The sequence below is a fragment of the Oncorhynchus masou genome, chromosome 29 (assembly GCF_036934945.1).
Source record: "Oncorhynchus masou masou isolate Uvic2021 chromosome 29, UVic_Omas_1.1, whole genome shotgun sequence".
Taxonomy (NCBI): domain Eukaryota; kingdom Metazoa; phylum Chordata; class Actinopteri; order Salmoniformes; family Salmonidae; genus Oncorhynchus; species Oncorhynchus masou.
This window is the reverse complement of record NC_088240.1, coordinates 11,673,657-11,685,629: the sequence shown is the minus strand read 5'-3', so window position 1 is coordinate 11,685,629 and position 11,973 is coordinate 11,673,657.

The window sequence follows — 11,973 nt, the reverse complement described above, 5'->3', positions numbered from 1 at the left end:
AATGGGAGAAACTCCCCAAATACAGGTGTGCCAAGCTTGTAGCGTCATACCCAAGAAGACTCAAGGCTGTAATCACTGTCAAAGATGCTTCAACAAAGTACTGAGTAAAGGGTCTGAATACTTATGGAAATGTGATATTTTAGTTTTTTATTTGTAATAAATTAGCAAAAAGTTATGAAATCTGTTTTTGCTTGGTCATTACGGGGTATGGGGTGTAGATTGATGAGGGGGGAAAACAATTTAATCAATTTTAGAATAAGGCTGTAACATAACAACATGTGGACAAAATCAAGGGGTCTGAAAACTTTCTGAATACACTGTATCTCTGTGTGTGTGTCTCTGTGTGTGTCTCTGTGTGTGTCTCTGTGTGTGTCTCTGTGTGTGTCTCTGTATGTGTCTCTGTGTGTGTGTCTCTGTGTGTGTGTCTCTGTGTCTGTCTCTGTGTGTGTGTCTCTGTGTGTGTCTCTGTGTGTGTCTCTGTGTGTGTCTCTGTATGTGTCTCTGTGTGTGTGTCTCTGTGTGTGTCTCTGTGTGTGTCTCTGTATGTGTCTCTGTGTGTGTGTCTCTGTGTGTGTCTCTGTGTGTGTCTCTGTATGTGTCTCTGTGTGTGTGTCTCTGTGTGTGTGTCTCTGTGTCTGTCTCTGTGTGTGTGTCTCTGTGTGTGTCTCTGTGTGTGTCTCTGTGTGTGTCTCTGTGTGTGTCTCTGTGTGTGTCTCTGTATGTGTCTCTGTGTGTGTGTCTCTGTGTGTGTGTCTCTGTGTGTGTCTCTGTGTGTGTCTCTGTGTGTGTCTCTGTGTGTGTGTCTCTGTGTGTGTGTCTCTGTGTGTGTGTCTCTATGTGTGTGTCTCTGTGTGTGTGTCTCTGTGTGTGTGTCTCTGTGTGTGTGCTCTGTGTGTGTGTCTCTGTGTGTGTCTCTATTTGTGTGTCTCTCTGTGTGTGTCTCTGTGTGTGTCTCTGTGTGTGTGTGCTCTGTGTGTGTGCTCTGTGTGTGTGTCTCTGTGTGTGTGTCTCTGTGTGTGTGTCTCTGTGTGTGTGTCTCTGTGTGTGTGCTCTGTGTGTGTGTCTCTGTGTGTGTCTCTGTGTGTGTGTCTCTGTGTGTGTCTCTGTGTGTGTGTCTCTGTGTGTGTGCTCTGTGTGTGTGTCTCTGTGTGTGTCTCTGTGTGTGTGTCTCTGTGTGTGTGTCTCTGTGTGTGTGTCTCTGTGTGTGTGTCTCTGTGTGTGTGTCTCTGTGTGTATCTCTGTGTGTATCTCTGTGTGTGTCTCTGTGTGTGTGTGAATAACTCATTAGAGTAGATAAGGTGTAGAGATCCGTTCTCCCCCAGTGCTGGTTAATTGAATCAGAGAAAGGAGGGAGTGAATGCAAGGATAGAATGGGGGGGATATAAAGAGGAAGAAAATAGATGAAGCGATTTAAAGACTGGATGCAGAAAACGAAGGGAGAAAACAAAGGTCAGTGAGATGGAGGGAGAGAAAGGTTTTTCCCCTTGTTGTGTGTCAGTGAGATGGAGGGAGAGAAAGGTTTTTCCCCTTGTTGTGTGTCAGTGAGATGGAGGGAGAGAAAGGTTTTCCCCCTTGTTGTGTGTCAGTGAGATGGAGGGAGAGAAAGGTTTTTCCCCTTGATGTGTGTCAGTGAGATGGAGGGAGAGAAAGGTTTTTCCCCTTGTTGTGTGTCAGTGAGATGGAGGGAGAGAAAGGTTTTTCCCCTTGTTGTGTGTCAGTGAGATGGAGGGAGAGAAAGGTTTTTCCCCTTGTTGTGTGTCAGTGAGATGGAGGGAGAGAAAGGTTTTCCTCTTGTTGTGTGTCAGTGAGATGGAGGGGAGAGAAAGGTTTTCCCCTTGTTGTGTGTCAGTGAGATGGAGGGAGAGAAAGGTTTTTCCCCTTGTTGTGTGTCAGTGAGATGGAGGGAGAGAAAGGTTTTCCCCCTTGTTGTGTGTCAGTGAGATGGAGGGAGAGAAAGGTTTTTCCCCTTGTTGTGTGTCAGTGAGATGGAGGGAGAGAAAGGTTTTTCCCCTTGTTGTGTGTCAGTGAGATGGAGGGAGAGAAAGGTTTTCCCCCCTGTTGTGTGTCAGTGAGATGGAGGGAGAGAAAGGTTATTCCCCTTGTTGTGTGTCAGTGAGATGGAGGGAGAGAAAGGGTTTCCCCCTTGATGTGTGTCAGTGAGATGGAGGGAGAGAAAGGTTTGCCCCCTTGTTGTGTGTCAGTGAGATGGAGGGAGATATAAATGTTTTTCCCCTTGTTGTATTTAAACAGTATGACTGAGATCTCACCGCTATTAATACAGCACCATCGAGATCTCACCTCTGTTAATACAGTACCACCGAGATCTCACCTCTATTTAAACAGTACGACTGGGATCTCACCTCTATTTTAACAGCACCACGGAGATCTCCCCTCTATTTAAACAGTACGACTGAGATCTCCCCTCTATTTAAACAGTACGACTGAGCTCTCCCCTCTATTTAAACAGTACCATCGAGATCTCACCTCTATTTAAACAGCACCACGGAGATCTCCCCTCTATTTAAACAGTACTCCTGAGATCTCCCCTCTATTTAAACAGTACTCCTGAGATCTCCCCTCTATTTAAACAGTACGACTGAGATCTTCCCTCTATTTAAACAGTACCATCGAGATCTCCCCTCTATTTAAACAGCACCACTGAGATCTCCCCTCTATTTAAACAGTACGACTGAGATCTCCCCTCTATTTACACAGTACCATCGAGATCTCACCTCTACTAATACAGTACGACTGGCACTGTCTAACGAGATGCATCTCTGAAGTATAGTAGATCTATACCTGGGATTAGACACACTCACATATGCACACACTAACCTTCACTAGGACCCTAAGGACACAAGGGAAGGATTCCACTTTAGACTATTGGGACCCACTCCATGGCACATGACACTCCTCAGAGCTGTGACAGTGTGTATTCTAGTAATCTTCTGTCAGGCTCTCTACTGAGTGATTATTACCAGTCCTTACCATCTGTCACTGAGCATGCTAATGCCTGTCTATACATATTCTCTGACAACTGTGAGGACACATGCTTAAGGGTTAGCGTATAGTGCAGGAGTCTCCAAATACAACGGTCCTGGAGAAATGCTGGGGGTGCAGGCGTTAGTTCTAGCTCGTCAGTAGCACACCTGACTCAACCACCTGAACCAGCCGGCACACAGCTATTTGGTATACAGGTATAACTGGTATAGGTGGTTTGATGTGACCACTCTGCCGGTATGTCAGAGCCTGTAGCGACACTACCTGCATCCTCGGGTCTTCTCTCTTCCTGCCGAGCCAGAAGTCAGGCAGTAGCGACACTACCTGTATCCTCGGGTCTTCTCTCTTCCTGCCGAGCCAGAAGTCAGGCAGTAGCGACACTACCTGTATCCTCGGGTCTTCTCTCTTCCTGCCGAGCCAGAAGTCAGGCAGTAGCGACACTACCTGTATCCTCGGGTCTTCTCTCTTCCTGCCGAGCCAGAAGTCAGGCAGTAGCGACACTACCTGTATCCTCGGGTCTTCTCTCTTCCTGCCGAGCCAGAAGTCAGGTAGTAGCGACACTACCTGTATCCTCGGGTCTTCTCTCTTCCTGCCGAGCCAGAAGTCAGGCAGTAGCGACACTACCTGCATCCTCGGGTCTTCTCTCTTCCTGCCGAGCCAGAAGTCAGGCAGTAGCGACACTACCTGTATCCTCGGGTCTTCTCTCTTCCTGCCGAGCCAGAAGTCAGGCAGTAGCGACACTACCTGTATCCTCGGGTCTTCTCTCTTCCTGCCGAGCCAGAAGTCAGGCATCCTCGGGTCTTCTCTCTTCCTGCCGAGCCAGAAGTCAGGCGACACACTACCTGTATCCTCGGGTCTTCTCTCTTCCTGCCGAGCCAGAAGTCAGGCAGTAGCGACACTACCTGTATCCTCGGGTCTTCTCTCTTCCTGCCGAGCCAGAAGTCAGGCAGTAGCGACACTACCTGTATCCTCGGGTCTTCTCTCTTCCTGCCGAGCCAGAAGTCAGGCAGTAGCGACACTACCTGTATCCTCGGGTCTTCTCTCTTCCTGCCGAGCCAGAAGTCAGGCAGTAGCGTGTGTACGTGTACCTACAGGTGCGTGATTGCCAGTGAGGCATCTTGGGAGTTTGATGTGTGCGCATATGTGAGTGAGTGAGTGAGTGAAGGACGTGATGGTGTGAGGGCAGAGTCCCATCTATCCACAGGCCATACATGCTGTCATGAGGATACTCATCAAATACACCATCCCCCTCCACACACACACACCAGCTCTCCCAGCAAGGTACTATGTTTCTGCTGCATTTTCCTTACTGATATTACACAGCAAGGCACTGTTAAAATGACGTGTGTGTGTTTTTGTGTGTGTGTGTTTGTCTGTGTGTTTGTATGTGTGTTTGTCTGTGTGTTTGTAGGTGTGTATTCCAAGACATTTAAATGCTTCCCCTTAAACCACCCGAGTGTTGCTTTAGCAGGATGCTTAGGGTCATTGTCCTGCTGGAAGGTGAACCTCCATCCTAGTCTCAAATCTCTGGATGTCTGAAACAGTTTTCCCTCAAGAATTTCCCTGTATTTAGCACCATCCATCATTCCTTCAATTCTGACCAGTGTCTCAGTCCCTGCCGATGAAAAACATCCCCACAGCATGATGCTGCCTCCACCACCATGTTTCACTGTGGGGATGTTGGGTTTGCGCCAAACATAGTGTTTTCCTTGATGTCCAAAAAGCTAATTTTAGTTTCATCTGACCAGATTACTTTCTTCCATATGTTTGGGAAGTCTCCCACATGCCTTTTGGTGAACACCAAATGTGTTTGCTTATTATTTTTTTAAGCAGTGGCTTTTTTCTGTCCACTCTTCCGTAAAGCCCAGCTCTGTGGAGTGTATGGCTTAAAGTGGTCCTATAGACAGATACTCCAATCTCCGCTGTGGAGCTTTACAGCTCCTTCAGGGTTATCTTTGGTCTCTTTGTTGCCTCTCTGATTAATGCCCTCCTTGCCTGGTCTGTGAGTTTTGGTGGGTGGCCCTCTCTTGGTAGGTTTGTTGTGGTGCCATATTCTTTCCATTTTTTGATAATGGATTTAATGGTGCTCCGTGGGATGTTCAAAGTTTAGGATATTTTTTTATAACCCAACCCTGATCTGTACTTCTCCACAACGTTGTCCCTGACCTGTTTGGAGAGCTCCTTGGTCTTCATCGTGCCGCTTGTTTGGTGGTGTTGTAGACTTTGGGGCATTTCAGAACAGGTGTATATATACTGAGATCATGTGACACTTAGATTGCACACAGGTGGACTTTATTTAACTAATTATGTGACTTCTGAAGGTAATTGTTTGCACCAGATCTTATTGAGGGGCTTCATAGCAAACCCGGGTGAATACATACTGTATGCACGCACCACTTTCCGTTTTATATATTTTTGAAGATTTAAAAAAAATAAAAATAAAATTCACTTCACCTATTTGAACTAATCTGTGTATGTTTATTACATGAAATAAAAAATAAAATTCATTTAAATTACAGGTTGTAATGCAACAAAATAGATAAAAAACAGCAAGGGGGATGAATTAATTTTTTACAAATGTATTTTATTTCCCTGCTCACAGACAGCTCCTATTTTACAGTATATGAAGGAGAGAGAGAGAGAGAGAGAGAGAGAGAGAGAGAGAGAGAGAGAGAGAGAGAGAGAGAGAGAGAGAGAGAGAGAGAGAGAGAGAGAGAGAGAGAGAGAGAGAGAGAGAGAGAGAGAGAGAGAGAGCCAAGGTGGCAGGAGAATACTCTTTTTAACACTTTTAGTCTTTTACACACACACACACACACACACACACACACACACAGTGCACGTATGCATGCACATGCACAAGCATATGCTCATACACATACACACGCGATCGTCACAGGAGGCTGTTGAGGGGAGGACTGTTGAGGGGAGGACTGTTGAGGGGAGGCTCATAACAATGCTGGAATGGAGTAAATGGAATGACATCAACAACATGGTGTTTGATAGCATTCCGTTTCTTTAATTTCCAGCTATTACTATAAGCCCGTCCTCCCCAATTAAGTTGCCACCAGCCACCTGTGGCGGGCACATAACTTTGTCGTTGATTTGTGGTTGATTCCAGGTCTGCTTTCACAAAACAGGTCTCTATGCTAGGACACAAAATATAGGTTTTCTTATCTTACATCAGCGAACCTCGTGTCAGAAAATCACAGATCATTTTCTTCAGAAGGATACAGAAGAATCTATATGACTTATGTACATCTGTAAATTGTAAATGTGTTGTTTTTTCATATCCCAACTCTCCCTGAAACACCCTCAGATATTGGGGTAACAGCCAGGTTCCACTAGGTGACCACAGTAGTTAAAGTCTTTCCTTTGTGATGTATGGATAATGCTTTTCTCTGGCTGTTCCTACATGTGGAGGATAACCATTTATATTGATTAGGAGTAAATGCACTGTTGTTCCCATGGGTTTTGCCTTTAACTCTCTTCTAAGGCATCTCAGCTCCTAAACGAACCTTGGCACTTCTCATTTACACAAACTAACTGTGTGTGTGTGTGTGTGTTTTATTTGTTCATCTCTTGATGCACAAGAAGAAAAATACCTTTAAAGCATTTAATCTGGTGTGATCACATGTATGTTGTAATTGATTATTCAATATACAGCAATATAACAGACAACAGGCACACACAAACACACAGACAAACACACAGACACACAAACACACACACACGGCCTAATCAAAGCCCAGATCTCAATCCAATTGAGAATCTGTGGTATGACTTAAAGATTGCTGTACACCAGCGGAACCCATCCAACTTGAAGGAGCTGGAGCAGTTTGCCTTGTGGAATGGGCCAAAATCCCAGTGGCTAGATGTGCCAAGCTTATAGAGACATACGCCAAGAGACTTGCAGCTTTTTTTTGTCTTATTTCTTGTTTGCTTCACAATAATAAAAATGTTTTGCTTCTTCAAAAGTCATGTTAGTCATGTTGTGAAAATCAAATGACACAAACCCCTCAAATCCATTTTAATTTCCGGTTGTAACAAAGTGGGAAAATGCCAATGGGGGTGAAAACTTTCTCATACCACTGTACATGTAATCACTTCCTCCCCAACTCTGTCTGAGTGTTAACGGTCCTCACCTGAACTAACACTCTGATTCAATCACTTATTTCAGAGTGGAGAGGACCTAGGAAGACACCACTTACATTTGTTTATTTTACCAGGCAAGTCAGTTAAGAACAATTTCTTATTTTCAATGACAGCCTAGGAACAGTGGGTTAAGTGCCTGTTTGGGGTCAGAATGACAGAGTTGTACCTTGTCAGCTCGGGGATATGAACTTGCAACCTTCTGGTTACTAGTCCAACGCTCTAACCACTAGGCTACCCTGCCGCCCTACCTTAAAAACATACAGTGTCCATTTTAGGACACTCAAAAGGGGTAATGATTGGCGGAAGGAGGTGAGGTATGTCCAAGACTGTTGCAACCAAAGCCAATGCTGTGAAACCTTTATTTATTTGATTTTATTCATTTGTCCCTCATAATTCACTGGGCTTAAAAGAGCAGCAATTAAACCTGAAAACACACTCACTCACTCACTCACTCACTCACTCACTCACCCTCACTCACTCACTCACTCTCTCTCTCTCTGTCTCTCTCTCTCTCTCTCTCTCTCTCTCTCTCACCTACCCTGGACCCATCGACCCACAGGTTACCATGGCAACTGCTCCCCTTCTCTCTATCTATCTCCCTCCCTCTCTCTTGGTTTGCTTCTCACATCGTCTTCCTCTCTCCCTCTCTCTGTTAATCTTTCTCTTTCTCTCTCTATTTCTTACTTACTCCATCTCTCTCTCTCTCTCTGTCCATCTCTCTTTCTCTTCTTCCCTCTCTCTCTGTCTCCCTCTCTTTATCTTCTTCCCTCTCTTTCTCTCTCTGTTCCTCTCTTTCTCTTCTTCCCCCTCTCTCTCTCTCTCTGTCCCTCTCTCTTTTTCTTCCCTCTCTCTCTCTCTGTCCCTATCTCTTTTTCCCTCTGTTTCTCTTCTTCTCTCTCTTCCTCCCTCTCTCTCTTTGACTCTCTATTTCCATCTCTCTCATTCTCTCCCCCTCTCTCTTTGCCTCTCTCTCTCCCTCTCTCTTCCTCCCTTCCCCTCTCTCTCTCTCCCTCTCGCTCTCTTCCTCCCTTTCTCCCCCTCTGTCTCTTTCTCCCCAGCTCCTCTCCTTTTTAGCCCTGTCTCTATCCTGCTGCTTCCAGCATGAAACCAAATGTCAGGTTTGAGCATGCATAGAGAAGGAAGGTTAGGGAGACTGGGAGAGATGGGGGGGTGAGGAGGTGGAGGGAGGGGGAGTGCTGGTCAGACAGACACTGTCCAGAGGCATCAGCCGCTCAGAGAGAGAGAACAATGTACTGAGCAAGTGTCAAATTGGGGGGGAAGACATGCAACATTATAAAACCAACCAAGGAGGCCTTACAGAGCACCTAGATCTTCTGCACAGATTATGTCAGACCTGGGCCCTGACAGTAAATCTCAGTAAGACAAAAAATAATGGTATTTCAAGAGTTGCCAGGACCACAAATATAAATTCCATCCAGGCACTGTTGCCCTAGAGCACACAAAAAAACCGATACATACCTCGGCCTAAACATTGGCGCCACAGGTCATTTCCACAAAAGCTGTGAATGATCTAGGAGACAAGGCAAGAAGGGCCTTCTATGCAATCAAAAGGAACATAAAATGAGACGAATTAGGATCTGGCTAAAAACACTTGAATCAGTTATAGAACCCATTGCTCTTTATGGTTTTGAGGTCTGGGGTACGCTCACTAACCAAGAATTCACAAAATGGGACAAATGTCAAATTGAGACTGAATGCAGAACTCTGCAAAAATAAACTCTGTATACTAATCAAAATCCACACATTTTTATTTGTCACATACACATGTTAAGCATATGTTTTTGCGGGTGTAGTGAAATGCTTGTAAAACACCAAATAATGCATGCAGAGCAGAATTAGGCTGAAACCCGCTAATGATCAAAATCCAGAAAAGAGACATTCAATTCAACAACCACCTAAAAGGAAGCGATTCCCAAACCTTCCTTAACAAAGTCATCACCTACAGAGAGATGAACCTGGAGAAGAGTCCCCTAAGCAAGCTGGTCCTGGGGCTGTCCCCTAAGCACGCTGGTCCTCTGCTCACAAACACAAACAGACCCCACAGAACCCCAGGACAGAAACGCAATTAGACCCAACCAAATCATGAGAAAACAAAAAGATAATTATTTGACACATTGGAAAGAATTAACAAAAAAAAACATAGCAAACCAGAATGCTATTTAGCCCTAAACAGAGAGTACACAGTGGCAGAATACCTGACCCCTGTGACTGACCCAAACTTAAGGAAAGCTTTGACGATGTACAGACAGTGAGCATAGCCTTGCTATTGAGAAAGGCCGCCATAGGCAGACATGGCTCTCAAGAGAAGACATGCTATGTGCACACTGCCCACAAAATGAGGTGGAAACTGAGCTGCACTTCCTAACCTCCTGCCAAATCTATGACCATATTAGAGACACATATTTCCCTCAGATTACAAAGATACACAAAGAAAAAAGGAAAGGGCATTGTGGAGTGAGATTGAGATTGCGTGGATCTGTTGGGGCGGTATGTGAATTGGATCTGGAGTTTCTGGTATGATGGTGTTGATGTGAGCCATGACCAGTTTTTCAAAGCACTTCATGGCTACCGTGCTGATGCTATGTATTGACAATCGAGAGGCTTTGAAGCCACCGGTCGGCCACATTAACACTGCCCAGTAGTAGCAGTCCTCCATAGGAATCAATGGAATTCTACGGTATTTCAATGTTATGTTTCTAGGACAAAATTATTTTTGTTGTAGTGGGTGGGGACAGTAACGTTTGTCATTCAAAAATGTTTACTTTAAGGAAAACATTTTCATATATTTATTATTTTTTTAGCTCACATAATATAAATGTAAAATGATGAATTAAGAGTTCTGTAATAGAATAAACAGGGCAAAAACAAATGTAGACATTAATACATGCTTTTCTATAGCTTCCTAAATCGTTTTTACACTGGTGAGGCACGGTGGCTTCAACACAGCGCCCCCTATCTGTCATCTAGTGTATATATAAATCATTGGTATGCATGCTCTTTGGCTTATCTCCACAAGTCAACATGTAGTCCCTTCTGCCCATAAGTGACTTCAGCTGAGAGGTGTTGTGGAGAAATCTAAATGAAGTGAGAGGCAGAGAAGACGTTTTGTGGGGGAGGGAGAGGTGAAGAGATTGAATGACTATAGGAGTTGGTAAGACAGCTCTGGAAGTAGCAGGCTACATTATCACTGTGTCAGAGAAAATGTGTTCAAATCAAATTTTATTAGTCACATGCGCCCAATACAACAGGTGTAGACCTTACAGTGAAATGCTTACTTACGAGCCCCTAAACGACAGAGCAGTTTCAAAAAATACAGATTAGAATAAGAGATAAAAGTAACAAGTAGTTAAAGAGGTGCAGTAAAAAATAACAATATATACAGGGGAGTGCCGGTACAGAGTCAATGTGTGGGGGCACCGGTTATTTGAGGTAGTATGTACATGTAGGTAGAGTTAATTAAAGTGAATATGCATAGATGACAACAAAGAGTGGCAGAGATGTGGAAAGGTGGGGGCAGCAATGTGAATAGTCTGGGTAGCCATTTGACTAGATGTTCAGGAGTCTTATGGCTTGCGGGTAGAAGCTGTTTAGAAGCCTCTTGGACCTAGATTTTGGTGCTCTGGTACCGCTTGCCGTGTGGTAGCAGCGAGAACAGTCTATGACTAGGTTGGCTGGAGTCTTTGACAATTTTCAGGGCCTTCATCTGACACCGCCTGGTGTAGAGGTCCTGGATGGCAGAAAGCTTTGCCCCAGTGATGTACTGGGCCGTTCGCACTACTCTCTGTAGTGCCTTGTTGGTCGGAGGCCGAGCAGTTGCTATACCAGACAGTGATGTCAATGCTCTCGATGGTGCAACTGTAGAACCTTTTGAGGATCTGAGGACCCAGGCCAAATCTTTTCAGTCTCCTGAGGGGGAATAGGTTCTGTCGTGCCCGCTTCACGACTGTCATGGTATGCTTTGACCATGTTAGTTTGTTGATGGACACTAAGGAACTTGAAGCTCTCAACCTGCTCCAATACAGCCCCGTCAATGAGAATGGGGTCGTGCTTGGTTCTCTTTTTCCTGAAGTCCACAATAATCTTTGTCTTGATCACATTGAGGGAGAGGTTGTTGTTCTGGCACCACACGGACAGGTCTGACCTCCCCCCTAAAGGCTGCCTCGTTGTTGTGGGTGATCACTGTTGTCATTGGCAAATTTAATGATGGTGTTGGAGTCGTGCCTGGCCATGCAGTCATGACTGAACACTGAGTACAGGAGGGGGTTGAGCACTCACTCCTGATGGGCCCCTGTGTTGAGGATCAGCGTGGCGCTTGTGTTGTTACCTACCCTTACCACCTGGGAGTGGCCCGTCAGGAAGTCTAGGATCCAGTTGCAGAGGGAAGTGTTTAGTCCCAGGGTCCTTAGCTTATTGATGAGCTTTGAGGGCACTATGGTGTTGAACACTGAGCTGTAGTCAATGAATAGCATTCTTACATAGGTGTTCCTTTTGTCCAGGTGGGAAAGGGCAGTGTGGAATGCAATAGAGATTGCATCATCTGTAGATCTGTTGGAGCAATATGCAAGTTGGAGTGGGTCTAGGGTTTCTGGGATACTGGTGTTGATGTGAGCCATGACCAGCCTTTTAAAGCAATTCGTGGCTACAGACGTGAGTGCTACGGGTCGGTAGTCATTTAGGCAGGTTACCTTAGTGTTCTTGGGCACAGGCACTATGGTGGTTAAAATATGTTTGTATTACAGACTCAGACAGGTAGGGTTGCAAATGTCAGTGAAGACACTGTTACTACCAGTCTCTCAGTCT